This window comes from Notechis scutatus, chromosome 6 (genome assembly GCF_049901735.1).
Source record: "Notechis scutatus isolate UNSWTSFEM ecotype Mainland chromosome 6, rNotScu1.2, whole genome shotgun sequence".
Classification (NCBI taxonomy): domain Eukaryota; kingdom Metazoa; phylum Chordata; class Lepidosauria; order Squamata; family Elapidae; genus Notechis; species Notechis scutatus.
The window spans coordinates 31776352-31801765 of record NC_142014.1 but is presented as its reverse complement, the minus strand read 5'-3'; the positions used below and the strand labels follow the sequence as shown (position 1 = coordinate 31801765).

General features: G+C 43.9%; 1 protein-coding gene across 3 annotated transcripts in view; it reads left to right on the top strand.

Moving 5' to 3' along the window:
- The first annotated feature begins 326 nt into the window (after window positions 1-326).
- The window catches only part of RASSF8 (Ras association domain family member 8), an 83522-nt gene continuing 58434 nt past the window's right edge, over window positions 327-25414 (top strand). The window contains exons 1-2 of one of the 3 annotated variants that reach the window (XM_087967902.1): window positions 374-536; window positions 1132-1227. The gene's annotated coding sequence lies outside the window, so the exon portion shown is untranslated. Of the gene's footprint in view, window positions 537-1131; window positions 1228-1932; window positions 2084-25414 lie in introns of those variants that run through there. The other 2 variants (XM_026667854.2, XM_087967903.1) reach the window with 2 other exon arrangements.

The window sequence follows — 25414 nt, the reverse complement described above, 5'->3', positions numbered from 1 at the left end:
CGTTGCTAGCTAAAGGATCTTACGTGTAGATCTTGCGCGGGGCTGGGAACGTGGGAATGGGTTCCCCCTCCGCTTCTGCTGTGGCTTGAAGGGCCGGAGGAGGGGTCCCATCCTCCCATCCCCTTTCCGCGGAGCCCCCGAAGGGGGAGAAGAGAGAGGGGAAGGCGGCGGCGGGCCCAGGCGCGTCCCCGCGGCAGAGCCGGGAGCGCGCGTAGCATCGGCGGCGGCGGCTGCAACCCGAGGGCGGCTGGAGCTCCGGGCGAGCCGGCTGGGGAGGCGCCGGAGCCGAGGGCGGAGCTGGCCGGAGGGTCGCCGCCCGCCTCCCCGCCCCGAACTCCGCCGCCTTCGGCGCAAGCAGCCGCCCCGCCGCCGCAGCTCCGGCCAGTCCGGCTCCCCTCCGCCGCCGCCGCCTCGCTGGGAGCGAGCGAGGGTCTCTCTCCGGGGAAGGGGGCGCTGGAGCCAGAGCCCGGCTTGCGGTGTCCGGCTTGCGGGGCCGCTTCCTCGCTCGGCTCGGCGGGTTTTGTCCTGGCAAAGCGGTAAGGAGAAACTTCGGAGGTCGCCCTCCTCCTCCCCTCCCCTCCCCCTCCCTCCTTCCTTTCCTCCCTCCCCACTCGCCTTCTCTCTTCCTTCCTTTCCTTTCCTTTCCTCCACTCCTTCCCTCTCTTTCCTTTCTCCTTCCTTCCTGCCTCCCTCCCTCCCTTTCTTCCTCCCTTCTCCCTCCCTCCCTTCCCTTCCCTTCCTTTCCTCCATCCCCCTTCTCTTTTCTTTCTCCCTCCCTTCTTCCTTCCTTCCCTTTTTCTTCGTCCTCCTTCCTCTCTTTCTTCACTCACTCCTTCCTTCCCTGCCCTTCTTCCTCCCCCTCCCTCCCTCTCTCCTTTCCTTCCCTCCACTCTTCCCTCCTTCCTTCCTACCTACCCTCTTCTCTGTTTCCTTCCTTCCTTCCTTCCTTCCTTCCTCCCTCCCTCCCTCCCTCCCTCCCCCCTTTCCTTGCATCCTCTCTTCCCCTTCCTTCCCCCCTTTGGCCAATCCCTTCTCCCTCTTCTTTCCTGCTTCCCCTTCTGGACCTCTCCCCTCCCTCCCCCTTTCCATTTGGATACCTCTGCCCATTCACCCTTTTTCCTCTCATCAGAGAGAGAGAGAAGAGAAGAGAGGGATAAGAGAGAGAGAGAGAGAGCAGGGGAAGAGGAAGGAAAAAAATCTCTGCTTTGCATTCAGATCCGATTTAAGGTAAATTCAGTGGGACTCTGTGTGTGTCTTCTGTCTGGAAAGGCTGATGAAGGATCGTCTGAATGGGACAATCTTAAATATACCATTCCTTTATATATCAATATGGCCCAAAGAGCTAGAAAGCTAGTTTATCAACCCCTCATCTCTCTCTCTCTCCCCCTCCTTCTGTCTCCCTCCCTCCCTCTTTCTCCCTCCCTCTTTCTCTCTCCCCCTCTTTCTCTCTCCCTTTCTTTCTCCCTCCCTCCCCCCACTCTCTCTCTCTGTCTCCCTCCTCTCCTTCTCCCTCCCTCTTTCCCCTCTGTCTCTCCCTCTCCTCCCCTTTCTCTTTCTCTCTCCCATCCTCCCTCCCCCTCTCTCTGTCTCTCCCTCCCTCTCTCCCTCTCCTTCTCCCCCTCTCCCTCTCTCTCCCTCTCCCTCTCTCTTTCCCCTTCCATCTCTCCCCATTCCCATTTAATTAAAAACCTTGGACTTCCACCCTCTGCATACTTTTCTGCTAACTCTGTTGAGTTTCCCAGCACTTCTGAGTAATCCTGCAAAGGATATGGTGTGTGTGTGTGTGTGTGTGTGTGTGTGTGTGGAGGTGGTGGGTGCAGAGAGGCCACTGTTGATAGTAAAGGCTGGCTCTGATTTTTTTTCCTCTCTTTTTTTCTAAGCAAAGGAGAGGGTGGGGGAAAGAGATATTTTTTTTCTCTGACTCACAGATCTGCAGTTCAAAGTTTGTGTGTGGGTTTTGAGTGTTTTTAATCCTCTGCTCTGGTGCACATTTCACACACACACCCCAAAACACCAGTCGGATTTCAGGTTGACGTGACCAGCAGCACTGCCTGTCTGCCTGCCTGTTGGCGGAGGAGAAATTGTGAGTTTGAGGAATGTTTATAAATCAAAATGCAATCTGGCCCAGTTACAGTTTTGGGGAAATGCCCTGTTAGAATTACGCCTGGGTGGCAGGGAAATTGTCTTTTAACAGTGGGAAGAAGAGCAAGGAGAATCATTGCATTCATGAATATATATATACAGTTTATATATATATTCAGGTTTCTGAATCTTGAATGCCAAGGTGGCATCAGGACCAGTTAAAATGAAAAGGCAGGCTGAACGTGCCGGAAGAAAAACTGGCTCCTTGATTTCCAAAAAGAGGAGGGAAAAATAATAATAATGGTTATTTGATCATCCAGATTATAAAAGTTTATTTTGCAGATGGGAGAAAAACAAAGGCCCTTGTAAAATTTCTCCCAAGTAATTTTTTCCCTGCTTTGGGAGGATTGATGTGAGGTTACTCCGTTGGGTACAGAGGAAAATGATTATTTTTAAAAAAGAAAAAGTTTGCATGGCATTGGATTGTTTTCTTAATTGGTGGTTTCTCTTCATATCCTTGTTTTGCTGGGGGTGTGGGGGGGAGAGAAATAAGTTGGAAAAAGAAGTCCTTAAGAGCTAAACTGGCTAATTGTTTTCTTTACATTGTGTAACACATTCCTTCTGATGTTTTGAATGGCTGACCCAGAATTTTTTTGGGTGTGTGTGTGTGTGTGTGTGAAAAAATTACACAATTGGGGGGGAGGGGTTGAAAAATACCCTCATCTCTACTGAATCTGATCCCATCACCTTCACTGTATGTATGTATCTTTTTTTTTTGAAATTGAGAATTAGTTCCATCCCAAAGAAGACTTAGCCCAACAATGGGAGGACGCATAGCCTGGAGGTATGGGGAGATTTTAAATTTTCCAGGGCTTTGTAGGTAGCAATGAGTAAATTTATTTAACATGTTAACATCTCAGTGGGACTTATAATGCAGATGAAGGCTTGATTCCTGAGGTTGTTTCTGATGCACTCTGCCCATTTAAATATGCAAAAGGGATCTGAACTTAGATTTTATTAGGTTAAAAGATCTCTCACAATTGTTCTCTGTGACAATCCTCCAGTTCTGGAGTTTGCCTGAAGATGAATGTTGTTGGGCTTATTTATTTATTGCTTATTTGGCTTATTTATTATTTATTTATTGGGGTTATTTATTTATTATTTATTGGGGTTATTTATATATTACTTATTGAGCTTATTGATTTATTACTTATTGGGCTTATTGATTTATTACATTGGACTTATTGATTTATTACTTATTGGGCTTATTGATTTATTACTTATTGGGCTTATTGATTACTTATTGGGTTTATTGATTTATTACTTATTGGGTTTATTGATTTATTACTTATTGGGCTTATTGATTTATTACTTATTGGGCTTATTGATTTATTACTTATTGGGTTTATTGATTTATTACTTATTGGGCTTATTGATTTATTACATTGGGCTTATTTATTATTTATTGGGCTTATTGATTTATTACTTATTGGGCTTATTGATTTATTAATTATTGGGCTTATTGATCTATTACTTATTGGGCTTATTGATTTATTACTTATTGGGCTTATTGATTTATTACTTATTGGGCTTATTTGTTAATTATTTATTTATTGGACTTATTTATTTATCGGGGCTGGAGTGTTTCCCCCCACACACACATGCATTGTTGAAATGCGGTACAGTTTATAAGTCCTCAGCTTATGACCACAAAGGAGTCCAACATTTCTGTCATTAAGCAAATAAATAGCCTTTGGGGATCCTTATGTTTAAACAACCCATTTCATGTGCTTTCAGAACCTGAACATTACATACAATATTAATAGCTCGATACCCGTGCTTCACTATGAAACGATGTGGTCAGGCTTAGTTTTGGGGGAGGAAAATAAGGGGAAAACAATTCTGCTTCTGCCTACCAGCATCCATCAGTATTCATCTGGCTAGCATTCTGTCAGTGTGTGAGAGAGTTGAAGGCTGTTTGGAAACTGAAAGAGTATTTGCTATGTGAGCAAGGAGGAGACAGCAAGGAGCCTGGGCGTGGCTTAGCTCAACTGTTCTGTACTAAAGATGCTTGGTGCTGCTGTGAAACTGTGAACTGAGACTGAACCTCCTCTCCTCTGCTTGTGTTTTGCATTTGGAAGAGATTTCTTTCCAGTGGGGGGTGGGGAGGGAAAATAAATAATAATAATAATAATAATATAATAATAATAATTAATAATTATATAATAATAATAATAATAATTAATTTAGAACTCTTTAGCATCAGAGCGTGTTAATAATAATAATAATATAGGAAATACTCTCTAAATGCTCTGAGGGTCATTTGGAAAAATCCTTTTTTAGTGAGCACCTAGAAGCCAAGAGGAAAATACGTGCCAAATTTCAAGTTTGTAGGCTTTATGGTTCTGGAGAGTTTGTGATGATGCATGAGTAGCATTTTGCTTGTATATACACTGCTCAAAAAATAAAGGGAACACAAAAATAAGACATCCTAGATCTGAATAAATGAAATATTCTTATTAAATACTTTGTTCATTACATAGTTGAATGTGCTGACAACAAAATCACACAAAAATTATCAATGGAAATCAAATTTAGCAACCCATGGAGGTCTGGATTTGGAGTTATACTCAAAATTAAAGTGGAAAAAACATGACAGGCTGATCCAACTTTGATGTAATGTCCTTAAGACAAGTCAAAATGAGGCTCAGTAGTGTGTGTGGCCTCCACGTGCCTGTACGACCTCCCTACAATGCCTGGGCATGCTCCTGATGAGGTGGCGGATGGTCTCCTGAGGGATCTCCTCCCACACCTGGAGTAAAGCATCCCCCAACTCCTGGACAGTCTGTGGTGCAACATGGCGTTGGTGGATGGAGCGAGACATGTCCCAGATGTGCTCAATTGGATTCAGGTCTGGGGAACAGGCGGGCCAGTTCATAGCATCAATGCCTTCGTCTTGCAGGAACTGCTGACACACTCCAGCCACATGAGGTCTAGCACTGTCGTGCATTAGGAGGAACCCAGGGCCAACCGCACCAGCATATGGTCTCACAAGGGGTCTGAGGATCTCATCTCGGTACCTAATGGCAGTCAGGCTACCTCTGGCGAGCACATGGAGGGCTGTGCGGCCCCCTAAAGAAATGCCACCCCACACCATTACTGACCCACTGCCAAACCGGTCATGCTGGAGGATGTTGCAGGCAGCAGAACGTTCTCCACGGCATCTCCAGACTCTGTCACGTCTGTCACATGTGCTCAGTGTGAACCTGCTGTCATCTGTGAAGAGCACAGGGCACCAGTGGCGAATTTGCCAATCTTGGTGTTCTCTGGCAAATGCCAAATGTCCTGCACGGTGTTGGGCTGTAAGCACAACCCCCACCTGTGGACATCGGGCCCTCATACCACCCTCATGGAGTCTGTTTCTGACCATTTGAGCAGTCACGTGCACATTTGTGGCCCGCTGGAGGTCATTGTGCAGGGCTCTGGCAGTGCTCCTCCTGTCCCTCCTTGTACAAAGGCGGAGGTAGTGGTCCTGATGCTGGGTAGTTGCCCTCCTACAGCCTCCTCCATGTCTCCTGATGTACTGGCCTGTCTCCTGGTAGCGCCTCTATGCTCTGGACACTACGCTGACAGACACAGCAAACCTTCTTGCCATAGCTCGCATTGATGTGCCATCCTGGATGAGCTGCACTACCTGAGCCACTTGTGTGGGTTGTAGACTCCGTCTCATGCTACCACTAGAGTGAAAGCACCGCCAGCATTCAAAAGTGACCAAACCATCAGCCAGAAAGCATAGGAACTGAGAAGTGGTCTGTGGTCACCACCTGCAGAACCACTCCTTTATTGGGGATGTTTTGCTAACTGCCTATGCTTTCCACCTGTTGTCTATTCCATTTGCACAACAGCATGTGAAGTTGATTGTCAATCAGTGTTGCTACCTAAGTGGACAGTTTGATTTCACAGATGTGTGATTGACTTGGAGTTACATTGTGTTGTTTAAGTGTTCCCTTTATTTTTTTGAGCAGTGTATATATAGATTAATCTTCAACCTCTTTGAAGTATTTCTCTCAATTGTATACTGCAACTCCTGCAAGAGCTACTCCGCGGAGGGGTTTCAGAAGTCACACTTAAACGTGTAAAAACATTGAATTGTACTTACATAGAGATGGGTAGACTAGTATCCTTCTATTAGGGCATTTTTCTCCCCATCTTAACTAAGAACTTCTTAGATTTTGGTGTGAGAACTAAACCTGGAGGTCATTGAGAAAGCTTTTTGATATGTCGATGCATGCACTCAACGTAAAGACATTCGCAGCTGCAATCTCTTTAAAATAGAACATAGAATAATAAGTTGGGAGGGGACCTTGGAGGTCTTCTAGTCCAACCCCCTGCTCGAGCAGGAGACCCTATCCCATTCCAGGCAAATGGCTGTCCAGTCTCTTGTCCCAAAGGTACTTCCCCCACCAAGAGGCAACTGGACTTTCTGGTTTTTCTTTGAAGACGTTTCGCTTCTCATCCGAGAAGCTTCTTCAGCTCTGACTTTTCTTTTATGTACACTGACAGCATTTGCACCAAGACAAATTCCTTGTGTGTCCAATCACACTCGGTCAATAAAAAATTCTATCCTATCCTATCCTATCCTATCCTATCCTATCCTATCCTATCCTATCCTATCCTATCCTAACAATACATATATCAGTTGGTTTTTGTTTTTTTTAAATCCATCCTAAATCATTAAACCATATTTAAGTCACTCCCTAAACGAATTGTTTGTAAGTCGAGGGCTGCCTGTATAATTCTTGAACACCGTGGGACAAGATGTGCCACAATACTTAATCCATCTCCATTGCTGAGGCCTTCAGCCATTCCTGTCTGTTCATAGGATACAAAAAATCTCCTAGGATCCCGACTTTTTCATGAATACAACTAGTCCTCGTTCTTACAGCAGTTCATTGAGTGACACTTCAAAGTTACAACGACACTGAAAAAAAGTGACTTAGGACAGTTTTTCACACTTATGACCATTGCAGCATTGCTCAGGGCAGGAGTTGGCCACCCGTGGCTCTGGAGCCGCATGTGGCTCTTTCATCCCTCTGCTGCGGCTCTCTGTCACTCAAAATACGCATCACAACCGCCAGTGTGTGTGAGACACCCGCCGGCGTGCGATTTATTGAGCTTTTTGACTCCCAGTAGGCCAATCATGGGTAAATCCAAGAAAGAAAAGTTTCAGAAGAAAACGTTTAATTCAACAACAACTTTTGTGGCCACTCAGGAAATAGTTAGGAACGATGTGTCTCAGAGTCGGCTACACCCAGGCAGTGCAGGCATATTCACTCCTAATAAATCTTTAAGTTTTGGAATTTCGGCTAGAGACTCATGATTTAAATCAGGGGTCGCCAACCTTTTGGACCTCGGGGACCACCAAACTCGTAATTTTAAATCCCGTGGACCGGAGACCCTGGGAAAATCCCCCAAAAAGTCTGCAGGAAAATCCCCCACCCCATTTTCTTACTGATCGATCGTTCTTTATTTGGGATCGCAGGATTCTGTCTCCAGCTCCGTTCTCAGGGGGAGGGAGAGAGACTTTTGGCTTCATGCAAGGAAAGCAGCAGGAGCAGAAGAAGTCTTTCTTTCTCTCCCCCAAACTCCGCCAGAAATTAGTCTTTGCCGGCGCAGCCTCTTGGAGCAGGAGGCCTTGCAGGGTCCCAAAGACTCATTTCTGGAAGAGTTTGGGTGAGAGAAAGAAAGACTTTTGCTGCTTTCCTTGCATGCACCCAAAAGCGGAAGAAGAAAGAAGCAGAAAGAAGCAGCCCAGTGGCCAAGCCAGGTGCATGGGGTGAGTGGGGCAAGTTCCCCCCTCCGCCCTTTCCCCCTCCCCTCACTATCTTGTGTTGTTCGCAATGCAAAAGACACAAGCCTTGTGTTCCCGCGGGCCATGTGGGTGGCGCAGCCTTGTGTTCCCGCGCAGCCTGGATTAATTGCTTTGGGGGTGACATTTCTCTGCGGAGCACCAAAATTTTCTCATGGACCAGCAATGGTCCCCGGCCCACTGGTTGGCGACCACTGATTTAAATGGGGGTAACTGCCGGAGCCCTGACAGCGGGTTTTGTGGCTCCTGGTGTTTTCTTTTCTGTGGGAATCTGCTCCAAATGTCTCTTTTGAGTGTTTAAGGTTGCCGACCCCTGTCACGTGATCAAAATTCAACCACTTGGCAAACCTGACTCACATGTACGATGGTCACAGTGTCCCGGGGTCCCGTGACTCCCTTTTGTGACCTTCTGAGGGGTCCAAGTCAATGGGAGAAGCCAGATTCACTTAACAAACCAGGTTACTAACTCATCAACTGCACGGATTCACTTAACAACGATGTCAAGAAAGGTCTAAGACTGAGGTAAAACTCAGTCTCGAATGAGTGTCTCACTTCACAACAGAAAGTTTTTGGGCTCAACTGCAGTTGTAAAGCGAGGATTATCTGCAACAGAGTGGAACTAGAAGTGGGTAAATCCATTCATTTTCTTCTTAGAAACCAGCAAACCTTTTCTTTGCCTTCCTTACGGTCAAAGAATGCTGAGTAGGCAGCTGGATCCTGAACAAGATATTTGTTTTTTGTTTTTAAAGGCTCCTTTAAATGTCCTTGTGGACTTTTTTTTTATTTTCCAAATTAGAGGTGGTAAATGAAGAAAACGAGAGTTGCTTGGAAGACACATTCTTCAATTGCTCTTGGCCCCAAAAGCAAACAAACAGAGATGTTAATGGTCTTAAAAAAAAATGGCTGAAAAGTTTATGGAGATGGAGAAGGATCTATTTGAGGGAGTATTTCACCCACTTTTAAACCGCTGGAAATGCTTCCAAAAAAACAACAACTTGTTTGGATAGTTTTGGAAGAGGAAGTTGGTCAAGGGGGTATTTTTTGTGGGAGGGAGAGGATTGTAACTGCAATTCTCAGTTTGATGCTGTCTCCAAATTGTCAAGTTATTGGTTGATTAACTTATCTCTAGTGGCTTTGGCTGGGCTTATTGTGCACAATCTGTCTCCCATTCTTCGACCTTAAGGAGTTTTTCAGGTTTAATGGGATTCTGTCAATTTGCCCCCTTTCATGCATAGCCATTGTTTGTGGCTTAAGCCACAGCCATTTAGCTTGCAGAAAATCCTGGAGTTGATAAAAAGAGAATATTTGTAGCTCAGGGTTGAAATGAGGGTGCTCTGTGAGCTTGGTGGTTTTCTTGCAGATGTTTCATGACACAAACTAGGTAACATCATCAACACTCTAGATATTTGGCACTGATGGTGTTACCAAGTAGGGTCATGAAACGTCTGCAAGAAAACCATCAAGCCCAGAGAGCACCAAGGGCCCCACAGTCCTCCTTTTCCTCTTCCTTCCCTTCATCACTACCACCTCTTCCTCTTCACTCCATAGACACCATTCCCATCTATCACTGATGATGTTACCTAGCTGGGTAATGAAACATCTGCAAGAAAACAACCAAGCTCAGAGAGCACCAAGGACCCCACAGTTCTCCTCCTCCTCCTCCTCCTCCACCTCCTCCTCCTCCTCCTCCCTTCTAACATTGATGATGTTACTTATTTGGGTAATGAAACCCCTGCACGAAAACAACCCAGCCCAGGGAGCACCAAAGACTCCTCAACCTTTGAACTTTGGACTATTAAAATCAGCAGAAAAGCTCTCACTTTGAAGCAATATTAGGGAGTATTTTGGAGGTTTCTTTTGTGATCCCTTACCTTTTGGAGGTTCAAAGTAGATATGTGTGCAGCCAAATTCATCTATAATGTAACTTTAAACCCCTCCAGCCATCCCCTAATTAAAGGATCCCAAAATCCATTTCTGGCAAGGTTACCATAGCACCAGATGTGAGCCTCGTGGCCCTTGGAGGCTGAAATAATTTTTAAACCTGCAGCACAGCTATATTTAAAAAAACAACCCCACTTAGTTTTCAGCCCTTTCTTAAATTTTCTGGCTTCATAGGGATGGAGAGTAGTTGTTATTCTTGATTCTTCTCTGCACTTGCAAAGGATATGTGCATCATTGAAATCCAACTGTCAACATTTCTTTGAGTAGAGCTGGATTTTAAAGGTAGCTACAATAATTGTAGACTCGTACTAGGGACTTCTTTAAAACCTTGATATCTACACCAAGAGATCCAGGTGTGTAATTCTAATCATATTAAGTTTGAATTAACTCCAAAAGATTTACTTGTAAGTAAGCAGATGTGTGGGGCCAGCCCTAAACTATACTGATAATCTCTGTTTGCTCACCTCCCTTTTGTTGATTCACAAAATCGCATCTTTTTAAAGTTTTTTTTAAAAAAACTTAAGATATTCCCCTTGGCCAATTTGCAGCATTTCTTATCTCTTCGTCATCCCAAACTAATCTGGAGTTCGTTCCTTTATGTCAGCAAGCTCTTTTTCTGTCTGATTGGTTATCTTGTTTGCTGGATCTGGAAAAAGGACATTTAGGGTTGAAGCAAAGATAACGGGGTTGATCTGATCCATTGAATGCCTTAGTTGAATGCCTTCAAAGTGTGGTACCTGTGTCCTCTTTTTGCCTGTTGTTCTTATTCCCAATAATTTTTGTCTGCTGCTCCCTTGAAATGCAACCCACTTAGCTGATAAACAGATAACAGACAATCAGAGTTGGAAGGGACCTTGTAGGTCATCTAATCCAACCCCCGGCCCAAGCAGGAGACCCTACACCATTTCTGACAGATGGCAGTCCAATCTCTTCTTGAAAGTCTCAAGTGATGGCGCTCCCACAACTTCTGTTCCATTGGTTGATTGTTCTCACTGTCAGAAAGTTTCTCCTTATTTCCAGGTTAAATCTCTCCTTGTTCAGTTTCCATCCATTGTTCCTTCTCTGGCCTTCAGGTCCTTTGGAAAATAGCTTGATCCTTCCTCCTCTCTGTGGCAGCCCCTCAAATATTGGAAGACTGCTCTCCTGTCTCCCCTGGTCCTTCTCTTCACTAGATTAGCCAAGCCCGGTTCCCATAACTGTTCATTGTATGTTTCAGCCTCCAGTCCCCTCATCATCCTGGTTGCTCTTCTCTGCACTCTTTCCAGAGTCTCAAAATCTTTTTTAATAGTGTGGTGACCAAAACTGAATGCAGAACTCTAGGTGTGTTCTTACTAAGGCTTTATAGAGTGGTATTAGTACTTCCCTTGATCTCGATTGTATCCCTCTGTTAATGCAATTTAGGATTGCATTGGCTTTTGGGGATGCTGCTGCATGCTTCTGGCTCCTATTTAGCTGGTTGTCCACGAAGACTCCAAGATTCCTCTCACAGTTACTGCTATTAAGCCTGGTTTCACCCAGTCTATATATGTACTTTTGGTTTTTCTTGCCTAAGTGTAAGACTTTACTTTTCTCTACATTGAATTTCATTTTGTTAAATATGGCCCAGTGTTCTAGACTGTCAAGATCCATCTTATATTCTGTCAAGATCCATCTTATATTCTTATACTGTATGTTGATCAATATTTTTCAGACTTGACATTTTTAAACCTTGCATAAAACCTATGCTTTGGAAGAGTATTTCATAGTGGAGAGATTTAAGGAAACAAGCCGTGAATTGAGCTGAACCACAAACTTGCCAAGGGTTTTTGCAGCTCAGCTGTCTTTCGATTCCTCGGTAGGAGAATACAGGCACTCCTTGACTTGTCTTACAACCATTCTTTAGTGACTGTGTTCTGACCTAGGCTCCCCCAACATTATGAAGCCGACTCCTCATTCTGATAAGACCCCTTTTATTTAGTTTAGAGTGAATTCCTCTCCAGCAAAGTCCCGGCAAACAGTCTTTCAAGAGATTTCACAATGACAGACCTTAATCAGGCTTGAAGAGCTGCCAGGCTCTCAAATGCCACACTCTAGCAGCAATTATTTGGCAAGGAGTCAGGAACAGATCTTCACCCTCATGAATTGAACTAATTGTCTCCTGCAAACCCCACTCCCCTTTCATTCCTCTTTTATTCCCTCTGGGAGGGGCCATTCACCGTCCACCTGAGCCTTTACTCCCGAGTCAGCTCCTGTTCCTTAACTGTTCCCTTCTCCTGGCAGCTCTGTGCATGCGCACACTGGGAACAGGCTCCAGCTATTATTCTTCCCTACTGATCTCCAACTCTGAAGGCAGCTGATATCTCTTGGACGACCCTGGCCCAATCTCTGCCTCTGACGCAGAAGCCTCATCAGAGCCTTCCCCAGATGCCAGGACTGGCCCATGTTCCTCCCCAACCTCCACACTGTTCAGGGAAACAGGGTAGTACCTAAAATTTTGTACTGTACATTCATCATTTGGCAGTTTAAACTGCTGGTGGACGCAGAATTTGTTAAGAATAATCCTCGTCCAAAATTAAAACTGTCTCTTCTTCCATGAATACAGTCTCCTTTTGTTACTCCTAGACAGTTTTTCATGCACGTCATATTTTAAGGTTTATTTAGTTATCCTTAAAAAAAAAAACCGAGTCCATGCCAATGGATTTTAACACTGTGCTTTCTTTTCAGTCTTTAGATTTATAATCCTGGGCCAAGAAGATCTTTTTTTTTTTTAATGTTCGGAAGAACGCATGCCAAGTTTTGCTAGGACTTGGGGAAAAAGGGGATATATACATTAATCATATTTAATACACTATTCATATTCCAATATATAATGTGATATTTTGCATTTTTGCCTGTGTATGTTTTCATGTACTCTAAAACTTACAACCAACTCTTCAAAATGTATGTTGCTAAGTGAAATGTTGGTTAAGTGAGTTTTGTCCCATTTTAGGACCTTTCTTGCCTCTATTGTTAAGTGAATCACTGTAGTTGTTAAGTCAATAAAATGGTTGTTAAGTGAATCTGGTTTCCCCATTGATTTTGCTTGCCAGAAGGTTGCAAAAGGGGATCATATGACCCTGGGAGACTGCAACCGTCATAAATATGAGTCAGTTGCCAAGTGTCTGAATTGCGATCAATGGTCATAAAATGGTCATAAATCACTTTTTTCAGGTCACTAAGCAAATGATTGTATGTTAAAGACCAGCCTTATATATGAATGTGGTTTATTAGTTAATATAATTGCTTACTGATCTTAGAAATTAGACAGGGACCACCAAACTCATAATTTTAAATCCCAGAGACCCTGGGAAAATCCCCAAAAAAGTCTGCAGAAAAATCCCCCACCCTGTTTTCCTACCGATCAAACATTCTTTATTTGGGATCGCAGGATTCCATCTCCAGCTCCGTTTTCGGGGAGGGGGGAGAGAGAGAGAGACTTTTGGCTTCATGCAAAGAAAGCAGCAAAAGCAGCAGATGTCTTTCTTTCTCTCCCCCAAGCTCTGCCAGAAATGAGTCTTTGTGAGATTTGTCGCTCCGGCGCAGCCTCTTGGAGCAGGAGGTCTTGCAGGGTTCCATTTCTGGCAGAGTTTGGGGGAGAGAAAGGAAGACTTTTGCTGCTTTCCTTGCATGCAGCCAAAAACAGAAGAAGGAAGAAGCGGAAAGAAGCAGCCCAGTGGCCAGATGAGGCAAGTGGGGCAAGTTCCTCCCTCTGCCCTTTCCCCCCTCCTCTCACCACCTCATGTTGTTCACAATGCAAGCGACACAAAATTCGTGTTCCCACGCAGCCTGGATTAATTGTTTTGGGGGTGACATTTCTCTGCAGACCACCAAAATTTTCTCCCCAGCCCACTGGTGGGCAACCACTAGGTTAGATTGAGAAGTTGGTGAACGTTCTAGAAAAAGTTTGAACAGTGGTGGTATTCTACCGGTTTGGCCCGGTTCGCATGAGCCGGTAGTAAAAAATGCTATCGTTTCGGCCAAACTGGTATTTCCAACGATCAGCTGTGTGACGTGATTTAGATTAGCTAGAAAGCAGGAAATTATTAGATTTCTTGCTTTCTGGCTAATCTAAACCGTGTGGCACAGCTGATCCCCTCCCTCACTGTTGTACTTACCTGGCCAAGAGGCTTCCCTGAGGCCCAGTAGGCAAAAAACGGGGCACGGGGGAGAGGTGCTGCGAAAGGGGGAAAAAACACTACATAGGCACACCCACCCAGTCACATGCCTACGTAGCCACGCCCACCTAGCCAAGCCCACAGAACAGGTAGTAAAAAATTTTTTTGAATCCCACCACTGAGATAGAAGTCATTGTAGAAAATCACACTGAAGCATTCACACAAAACTTCAACTTCATTGGGATGCAACTGAACCTAATATCCTAACTGTTCCACAGATAGACATGCTTGCAATAACACTATTTTTTGATTGAATTTCACTCTGATCCGCATTGCAAATGTTCTTTGAACATTTGAAATTGTAGGTGTGCTTAAAGGCCATTTGTAAGGCCGTGTGAGATTTAACACGTGGGGGTCATACACAAGTTTTGGATGTTGTGAAGAGTAATTGTGTCGGAAGGCTGGTTGGCACAGCGTTTCGGTTAGCGCAATATTTTCCAGTGTGGGGTGTACGGTTATTAAAGATCAGCGCTCTTCATTCATCACAACTTGGCCGGGAGTTGTTGTGAGTTGTGATTCAAGACAGGCTTGGAATGTACAAAGTTGGAGAAAGAAAAATGAATGAATTCAAGCTAGCTGAGCCATATACAATGGAAGCCAACTGTTTTTTGGTGTGCTAAAAAAAAAAAAAAAAAAAGACAGGTAGCTATTTCTTTTGGAAAAGGGAAAACTGCCAAAGTAGACCAGGAGAAACTATGCAAGAAAAAGAAAACTATTTTTTTAAAGAAGAAAATGGACAGGCATTTATCCAGAATGGTGTAGAGCCGTGATGGCAAACCTATGGCACGCCTGCCACAGGTGGCACACAGAGCCATTTGTGTGGGCACGCAAGTACAAGCCAAACCTACCTGCATGCACACGCCTCCCAGCTGATTTTTGGCCCGTTTGAGGCCTTTTTCGCCCTCCCGGAGGCCCATGGGAAGCCTCTGCAGCCTTTGGAGGCTGAAAAATGGGCCCATTTCGGCACTTCCAGTATTTCCAGAAATACCGGAAGTGCCGAAACCGGAAGTGCCGAAACTGGAAGGCCCTCCGGAGGCTGAAAACGGGCACTTCCGGTATTTCTGGAAGGCCCATTTTTCGGCCTCCCAAGGCTGCAGAGGCTTTCCTCGAGCCTCCGGGAGGGCGAAAAGGCCTCAAACAGGCCGAAAATCAGCTGGGAGGTGCATGCATGCATAGTGCAGGTAAGGGGTTTTTTTGCGTGCACATGCGCGGGGGGGGGCGCGCATTGCATTGTGGGTGCATATCCCCCCCCACACACACACACGCTTTCAGCACACCACAACAAAAAGGTTTGTCATCACTGGTGTAGGGTCTCCTGCTTGTGCAGGGGGTGGTGGACTAGAAGACTTCCAAGACCCCTTCCAACTCTGTTGTTCTGTTAAATTGTAACTGCTGGGAAAGAGAAGAAGGCAGCCCTGCATACTTTGGGTGACCAGTTTTCATTTATTCACATTACAAGCTCTCTTTGCTTCCAAACTTGGATGAGCTTACATATACTCACCCTATTTCCTAATGTCTTTTTCTGAAATGTTCTTTGGCTCAGGTCAGTCAACCTACCCTGGAGGTTCTCAGGCTGTCTTCCACCCAATTGCAAACCACATTGTTTCCTGCTTCATTTCTGGGACCAGCCAAGGTGCTGCCCCTTGTCCAATGATCCCTTTTAATTAATAAAAACCAGTAGTTCATAACTAGCAAACGATACGAACACCCCTGTTCTTTCAAAACCAGTGTGTAAAATACGGAGAGCTCTGCCTTAGTCATTGTATATACGTGAAGGTCACTCCATGAATTATATTCCTGTAACATTGCCTCCTGAGGTAAAAGAGTTTCTATGGAAATGTCTTCTGAACTTCAGGGACACCAGCTTCATAAGCCATGAAAAACATGCACCAGCTGTTCCTGGGTGTTCATGCAGTTGGAAGTCTGTACCATCATATTAAAAATTCTCTAGAAAGAGTGCAGAGAAGAGCAACAAAGAGGATTAGGGGCCTGGAGACTAAAACATATGAGGAATAGCTGCAGGAATTGGGTATGTCTACTTTAATGAAAAGAAGGCCCAAGGGGGACATAATAGCAGTCTTCCAATAATTGAGGGGCTACCACAATGAATGGGGGGCCAGCCTATTCTCCAAAGGCAGAAGAAGCAATGGATGAAAGCTAATCAAAGAAGGAATCAATCTAGAACTAAGGACAATTTCCTCACAGCAAGAACAATTAACCAGTGGAACAACTTGCCTTCAGAAGTTATGGGTGCTCCATCACTGGGGGCTCTCAAGAAGAGATTGGACAACTTTTTGTCCAAAACTTTATTCCTTGAGCAGAAGGTTGGACTAGAAGACCTCCAAGGTCCCTTCCAACTCTCTTATTCTGTTAGGAATCAGGCTTCAGCCTATCTGAGAAGGTTGTCTTCTCCTGAATTAAACTACCATGGAGTCTTCACACACTTAGGATGATCAACCATGGGAGTCATTTTTGGGGCTGACCCTTCAGACTCCCCCCCCAAAAAACCCATGGTTGATTGAGCTGATTGGACAATGAGAGACATATGATCTTGGTAGCCTAATTGGATGAGTGGAGAAAGAGAGTAATTGACCTGTATCTAGATCCTTCTTTATTTTCCTAGACTAGACGTCTTCAAACTTGACAGCTTTAAGACTTGTGGACTTCAACTCCCAGAATTCCTTCTCCAGTCATGTTAGCTCAGGAATTCTGGGAGTTGAAATCCACAATCTTAAAATCCCCAAGTTTGAAGACCCTTGGATTAGATAAATAGATAGATGAGAGAGAGAGATATCAATAGATAGAGAGATGGATGATAGATAGATTAGATATATAGATTAGATAGAACAATAGATGGATGGATGATAGATTAGATAAATCAATAGATAGATCAATAGATGGATGGATGGTAGATTAGATAAGATAGATTAGATAGTTTAGATAGATCAATAGATGGAGGATAGATTAGATATATAGATTAGATAGAACGATGGATGGATGGATGATAGATTAGAATTCAGGAGTCTTCAAACTTGACAGCTTTAAGACTTGTGGACTTCAACTCCCAGAATTCCTTCTCCAGTCATGTTAGCTCAGGAATTCTGGGAGTTGAAGTCCACAAGTCTTAAACTAGCCAAGTTTGAAGACCCTTGTGATAGATGATAGATGGTACGTACGTACGTACGTACGTATGTAGGTAGGTAAGGAGAGAGAGAGATGATAGATAGATAGATAGATAGATAGATAGATAGATAGATAGATAGATAGATAGATAGATAGATAGATAGATAGATCAGGAGTCTTCAAACTTGACAGCTTTAAGACTTATGGACTTCAACTCCCAGAATTCCTCTTCCAGTCATATTAGCTCAGGAAATCTGGGGATTGGAAGTCCATAAGTTTGAAGACCCTTGTCCTAGACCTAGGAGATTTTATTGTCTTATCATAGCTCGATCCTTTCTCTTTGTCCATCCTCTTCTCACTTCGTTCTCTGCATCCCCTTTTAAATAACCTTTTTCTCACGTAGTTTCCACTGGCCTACTTTGGAAGCTGTCATTCAGCTGTCTTGGTGTGTTATTATCTTTAGATTTTTCATCCTGGACATGTAGAGTTTTGCAAATGCATTATGCTGATTGGGTAGAAACTTCAAGTTAAGTTAGGAAGGTTGAAAGGAGAGAGTTACTTTCCTCGGAATAAGCATATCTAAAAGCAGTATAAAATGTTTTTTTAGCTGCCTTTTTTCGGTGTTATGTCTAGACAACGTAGATGCAATGTTAAGTATTAAAACATTTTTTTTTAAATTTTGCAATAAGGAGGATGGACTGCATAATACGATAAAAAGCTTCCTTAGTCAAATTCCATTGTAGATATTAATATGTTGAGCAAGAATGAACCTACAAAGATGCAATACATATTTATACATATGCATAAATAGGAGTATTGTATCTTCTGTTGCTGCATCTTCAGTTATCTTCCTATTGTCCACAACAGACTTATAAACTTGGGACAATCAAACATATTTGTGTAATCTCTGCCTGGTTTGTCTTCTTGATTGTACATGGCAAAATGCAGAAGGTGAGCTTTAACAGCACACGTTAATGAAGTTTCTTCTGCCCATTTTTCGCCCTTCTGGAGGCTCTGGTGGGCCCTGTACTTACCTGGCATCCAAAATGGGCCACGTGGAGACTTCTGGGAGGGGAAGGGCGGGGTAGGCGGGGCCAGCCAGGGGTGAGATTTGCCGGTTCACCGAACCAGCCATTAAAAATGATAAAATTAGCTATGGCAGGTCTCAACCTTGGCAACTTTAAGACTTGTGACTTCAACTCCCAGAGTTCCTCAGCCAGCAAAGCTGGCTGAGGAACTCTGGGAGTTGAAGTCCACAAGTCTTAAAGTTGCCAAGGTTGGAGACCCTGAGCTATGGGGTTCACCTGAACCACCCCTGCTAAGCACGGTGCATGAATTCCCCCATTGCATGAAATGAGAGCTATGTTCAAGAACCTAAATGCAAGCCAATTTTTTTCTGGTTGGGTGTGCAGAGATCTGTACCTTACGGAAAGTGTTCTGACCCAAACTTTGTTCCAAGTAAGCAAACACCAAACAGAGATAAAAGCAAAACCTTTTAATGCTTCTCTGCAAGTTCCGTTCATTCACAGTTAAAAGGCTGTTTCAAACTAATTGTCTCTGATAAGAACGAGCCTTGCCAAGGTGGTGCAAGGCTGCCAAGAACACCAGATTAAGTTGCCAAGAAATATTCCAAACAAAAAGTCTTCAAACACAAACCAAGATAGTCCGAACTTCCACAAGGCTTGAAGTGCAAGAACTTCTTTGCTTCCTGCAAAGAACTCCGGTTTCTCAGCTGGCTTTTATCTCTTGAGGAGGGGCCATTACCTTGCAGCCTTACTCCCAAATCGCCCGTACTGCTGCAGCTGCTCTTTCCTTCAAGCAGCCCTCGGGGACCTCACTTCCTCACTGCTGCCAGCCTCCACAATCTCCAAAGGCAGCACTCCACTCCCTGATGGTCCTGGCCCCATCCCTGCATCCCAAGCAGGCTCCTCACCTGAGTCCTTGCTCTCCGAGACCTCAGCCGACCACACCTGCTGCCGTCGAACCACTTCAGGAAGTGGGAATTTGAAGTAGGCTTTCTACGTGAAAAACACCCCAATTTGGACAGGTGCAACCTTTCGGAATTAACTTGCATCTCGGCATTTTTTTCCCCCCTTAGTGCAATCTGCCATCTGAAACTGTTGTGTTTTGGCAGGAATCAGCTCTGACTTCCTCAACTGTCATGCAGGCATCAAATATTTACTTCAGGAATATGTGGGAGAGCGAGGAAAGCTGGCTTTTTTATTTTTAGTGCCCACGCTATGAATATTTAATCGAGTTAGAAATTTCATTCGGAGGTTTCCCTGTTTTGAAACTCACCCCAGTTCTGCATAGGGAAAACGGATTTTGTTCCATAAAGCGACTTGATTTCAATGCAAACCCCCTCTGCAATTAATTATATGGAATTAAGGAATAAGGTTAAAGGGGGGGGGCAGAAAATGCACCCTTGCTTGTTTTGCCAAAGGTGTTTAAAGAAAAGCAATATTTCCTACCCTGTGTTTAGTTTTATTCTGCACGGGGAGATTGTTCTCTTCACTTTCACACAGAAAATGGCTCAGATCTAACCTCACCAAGAACTCCTGAGCCTTATCTGGCCGTTCCCAAGAGAAATGCAGTCAGCCCGGCAAGATTCTTGTAAATTAGGCACGCAGCAATAATAAAGTAACTTGGAACAGCTCACAGTGTCATTTCTGGCTAAAAGCAGGAGCAATTTTGTTGTGCAATTCCACAACGCCTGCGTGCCCCTGCTGAAAGAGTCAGCTGCTTTAACAAGCTGCAGGCAGCCGTGGCAAATGTGCTCCTATGTTTTATGAAGCCTTTGCTCCACCTCGAATCCAGTGGACTGCGTGGGAATGTGGCCTGGATTCCCAGGAGGGAGGGACAAGAGACAGGGATGTTTAGATAGATGGGTTGGGAGGAAGAGAGTGAAGACGGGCCTTCCCTGGACCTTCTCGGAGTATATCTCTTTTAACGATGCAAGTATAATGATACCTTGGTACTCGTTCTTCATTGGTTCTGGGAGGCACGATGAGTAGCAAAAATGATGAGTACTGAACAAAACTTTCCCATAAGGAATAATCACAAGACAGCCAACACTGAGAAGTTCTAGCTTTTGTACGTTGAGTATTAAATGAACAATGAGTACCGGGACACAATTTGCATATCAAATTATGTTGAGTACCAAATCTGATGAGTTTCAAAGCAGTTGAGTAGCAAGGTACCCTCGTAGTTGCTTTAGCTTGACAAGATTTTTCTCTGTGGGTGAGGAACAGTAAAGAAACTACAAGTAGTAACTCGGGCTTTCGTGGTTTGGGGGGGGGCTGCCATTTATGTCAGAGATACCGTAATCCCACGTGGCCCACACATATGACAATTGCAGCATCCCCATGGCCACATGGTTTACATTCAGATGCTTGACCACTGATTCACATGTACGACTGTTGCAGTGTCCTGGGTTTATGTCGCCTTCTGACATGCCATGTCAATGGGGAAGCCAGATTCACTTCACAACTGGGTGACTAACTTCACACCTGCCATGATTCCCTTAATAACAATGGTAAGAAAGGTCATAAAATGGAGCAAAACTCACTTAGCAACTGTCTCATTTAGCAACTGTCATACATTGAGGACTACCTAGGAGTGGTGCAGTGGCCTAGAGGTGGAGCTCTCGCCTCACAATCAGAAGGCTGTGAGTTTGATCCCATGTAGAGGCAGATATTTCTATCTCTGGACACGATGAGAATATATCTGCTGAACAAAACTCCGCTCTGGGGACAGGAAGGGCATCCGGCCAGTAAAACACTCAGCTCCATTCAGTTGCACAGACTCCACCGCGCAAAAGGTTATGGGGTCATTAAAAGAAGATGATGATGATACATTGAGGACTACCTGTGTTCAACATTGCAATTAGTTACAAGTGGCTGTTCTGCTATCTTTCAAAAATCATTTTTTTTTTTTGCAGTGTTTAGTGCCTTTGAATGGAGGTCTACAGATGTACAGGGATGGCTTTGTTTATTTTCTTGCTGACCCAACCCTCTTGAATGTCATCCAGTGCAAAACTTGGCCCACAATACTACAGCCAACAACACAGCTACGGAAAGGTTGCTCACCTCCTGATAGAGAGGATTATAGTATTAGCCATTGTTTGGCAGTATGTGCAGGGATTACGCATGCAAAAAAAGTGTTGTTTTGTTCAGATGCAGCCGCTTGATAAAAGCTGTTGCTTTCTTGTCACATGTTTTCACCAGGTTAAGAATGTTCAGGATTTCCTTTAATGCATTTCAGATATTAATTTACCAGGAAAGGGGGGGGGGGAGGGAAGAGAAGAAAGAGGAATTTACGATTTTTGAAAACTTGGTTGCTGAAAAAATTCAGGTACAACTGTAAGGAATTTGGAGGCGGGAGGTAGAAAAACTACGAAATTGTGTGTTGCTCTTTATACTTCAAATCACAATTGACTTTTACCTACCTAGCATTTTAGTGCTTGAGATTATGGAGTATTTTTCTAAAGCGGATCAGAAGAATTTACTTTCTCATTGGTTGAAATGCTTTTAAGTCTGACTGGAAATATTTACCGGGCATTAATTCTCAAAGAGTTCAGCAGGTCTCATGTCTGAGTAGATATATAAAAGGTTGTGTTGCACAGTTGTTATGGTAGGGATATTTATCAGTGAACGGGGTGAGGGGCAGCTGCCTTAGAACCAAAAGCATTTGTAGCTTTGGTATAGATGTGTCTGCCAGTCTTCCTTTGAAAAGTCAACCCAAATAATCAGAAGTCCTTCTGAAGTTTAGGTCAGATGTTTGATTCTCTGGTCCATAGGAAATGTTCTTCTGCTGTGGGATTTCCAGGCAGTGGAAAATGCACGTCCTAAATAGGTCCACTTTGCCCCTATGGAAAGAAAAGCGTATTAAAAGCTCCAGAACACACACATTCTTTCTTTCCATTATTGTCACAGGAGAGCAAGCTTGCATGATGGTACTGAATGCTGAGCTGAAGCGTACAAAAAGTACTTTTTCTAGTCTAAATCTATTCTAGTCTAAATCTATTAACCCGTGTTGTATGGTTGTAGTATTATTATTATCCTACCTCCTCTATCTTCTCTACTACCACCTCTTATTAGTATCATTTTATGAATATTGTTGCTCTGTTGCTTTGCATGTACACGGAGAGCTTCGACACTCAAAGAGACACAAATTCATTGTGTTTCTAATCACACTTGGCCAAAAAAGCTATTCTATTATGTTCTATTCCATTCTGTTCTGTTATGTTCTGTTTTCTGTCCTTTCCTCTCCTTTCCTCTCCTCTCTTTTCCTCTGCTCTTTTTTTCCTCCCCTCTCCTCTTCTCTTTTTTCCTCTCCCCTCTCCTCTTTTTTCCTCTCCTCTTTTTTCCTCTCCTCTCCTCTCTTCTCTTCTCCTCTCATCTCCTCTTTTTTCCTCTCCTCTCTTCTTCTCCCTTATCCTATCCTGTCCTATCATATCCTATTCTAGAATTCTAGAGAGAGAGAGAAAGGAAGAAAGGAAAATATTCCAATAGCAATAGCACTTATATACCACTTCACAATGCTTTACGGGCCTCTCTAAAGAGTTAATTCCTCTGGTTTTATTCACTGTTTGGTTTCCAAAATGATACTGTGTTCATTGAGAATAACATCATGGGCGGAAATTTTAGAAGAATTTTTGTTTGGTTTTTGAAGGTTGTTGAAACAATTTTGCCTAACACTTTTAGCCTTTCCCTTAGGGGAAGGTGTGATAAATATTGGTAAATTTTTGAAAACCAATTCAGGAGGTCATCCAAAATAACATCTACTCTTCCTGTGCCCGTTGAAATTATTTGACCTATTTTAAGTGGAAAAAAACCTACTAGATTCTAGTCACAAAACTCTTGGATTGCTAATAGATCATTGTTCTCCACAAGAAGAAATAAACTCTTCCTATGAGGATTTTCTGGAATAGAAGACTTCCATATTTGGAACTGAACAATGACAAGAAACAGAACAGAACAGAAAGGGAAAGGATGTGGGTTAACTTAGAAGCATTCTCACCTACAAGCCAACATGCTTGATGAAAGTGGCCCATAAGATGTTTCCTATCTCCAACAGGAAAAAGAGAGGAAGGTAGCAGGAAGAGTTTTTCATATTATTCTGACCTAGACCTTCCCAAGATCATGAAGCCGACTCCTCATCCTTACAAAACCCCTTAGGTTAAAGGGAATTCCTCTCCAGCAAAGCCAATACAGGTAGTCCTGGCCTTACTGTTCTGACCTAGGCTTTCCAAAATAATGACACCTTGTCCCGATAAACCCCTTTTATTTAGGTTAAAGGGAATTCCTCTCCAGCAAAGTCCTGGCAAACAGTCTTTCAAGAGATTTCACAACTATAGGCCTTTATCAGGCTGGAAGAGTTGCCAGGCTGATAGCTTCCAAACGCCATCCTGTAGCAGCAATTACTTGGCAAGCAGTCAGGAGCAGATCTTCACCCTAATGAATTGAACTAATTGTCTCCTGCAAACACCACTCCCCTTTTGCTCCTCTTTATTCCCTCTGGGAGGGGCCATTCACTGTCCACCTGTGCCTTTATTCTCGAGTCAACCCTTGTTCCTTAGCTGTTCCCTTCTCCTGGCAGCTCTGTGCATAGAAAGAGGCTCCAGCTGTTCTTCTTCCCCACTGATCTCCGACTCTGAAGTCAGCTGATAATTGTCAGATGGCCCCGGCCCCATCTCTGCCTCCGACGCAGAGCCCTCATCAGAACCTTCCCCAGACTCCAGGACTGGCCCATGTTCCTCCCCAACCTCCTCACTGTCCGAGTCTGCCGCTAGTGAGCCATAACACAGATATATTTTGTATTAATGCATTACTGTATGGGTAGTCCTCAACGTACGACCACAATTGAGCACCAAATTTACCGTTGCTAAGTGAGAAATTTCTTAAGTGGAGTTTTGCCCCAGTTTACAACTTTTCCTGCCCTAGCTGTTAAGTGAACCATTGTCGTTAAGTTAGTCCCCCTGTTGTTAAGTGAATCTGTTTCCCCGCTGACTTCGTTGATCAAATGTCTCACTTACCAACAGAAATGTTAGGCAAAATTGTGGTCGGAAATGGAGGGCTACTTGTATATTGTTGCATTTAAATGATTCTTTGTGTTTCCCCACAATAATCTGTTGGACCGTAAATTTTTTAAATGACTGTATTTATCGCAGTTCCTGGGAGCTTCAAATAGTGACCCTCGGCTGTGTTTCCCTCAACCAGATCAAAATTACCTATTAAAACAGACAATGTAATTGCTGTTGCTATAAAGATGGGGTCATCTTTAATTACACCCTCCAATGCAGCAAAAAAAAATCAATACTTTCCCAGTTCTTTGGATTTTGGAGCTTCATTTTATTCCTAGTACTTCATTGTTACCTTTTCCTTGGTAGGTGATTTTTTGTCATCAAAACCTTGTAGCCTCGTGTTTACGCTAACATTAAAACAGTTGTAAAGATCTTTCATCCTTGGCGATCTTCTTAAACTGGTGTTTTCCACAAATCCTAAACCTTTCCCGCAATTAAAATGACAGAAGTAAAAGCCTTGTTAGAAATATACAACTTCTAGATTGTTGGTTGTGATGACCCAGGGTGGGATATAAAACAAACACAGTCACAGAAAACAGGTAAAGCCCCTTTTATTCCTTCAATTTGCTTCCAAGCTCTGAATATCTTTGATGGAAGACAAAAAAAACTCTCACACAGTTACACGAAGAAGGAAAAAAGCAACACAAACCAGGCAAGATAAGGGCTGGAGGATGTCCATAGATAATACACACTGGGAAGGATGCCAAACTCAGAGAGGAACTATAGACTAGAGATATGTACATGCTTTGTTTCCAGCATTTGCCAGTACGCAGGTCCATCCTCTTATTCAGTTGTCACAGCTGCAGCCCATGAAGAGGATCAAGGCCCTCTCCTTCCAAGTAGACCACGTCTCTCCCTTATCCTCTTCTCCCTACGTGCCCTAGGATGGAGAAGGGATGGGCCTGGGTCCTCCTCTGACTGCTCAGCTGCTTCTGCCCTTCCCCAGCCTCCTCCACAACCTCCGGAGCCACACTCCCACTCCATGTCGGCTGTTCCTCCTCTCCCTCAGGGTCAGTCTCCACCAGGGGCTTGACATTGGTTTTCTTAGTTGGTTCCCTACCCCATAAAAATGTGGCAAAACAGGAACAATAATTGGGAAGATCAAAATTCTTAATTTTCTTA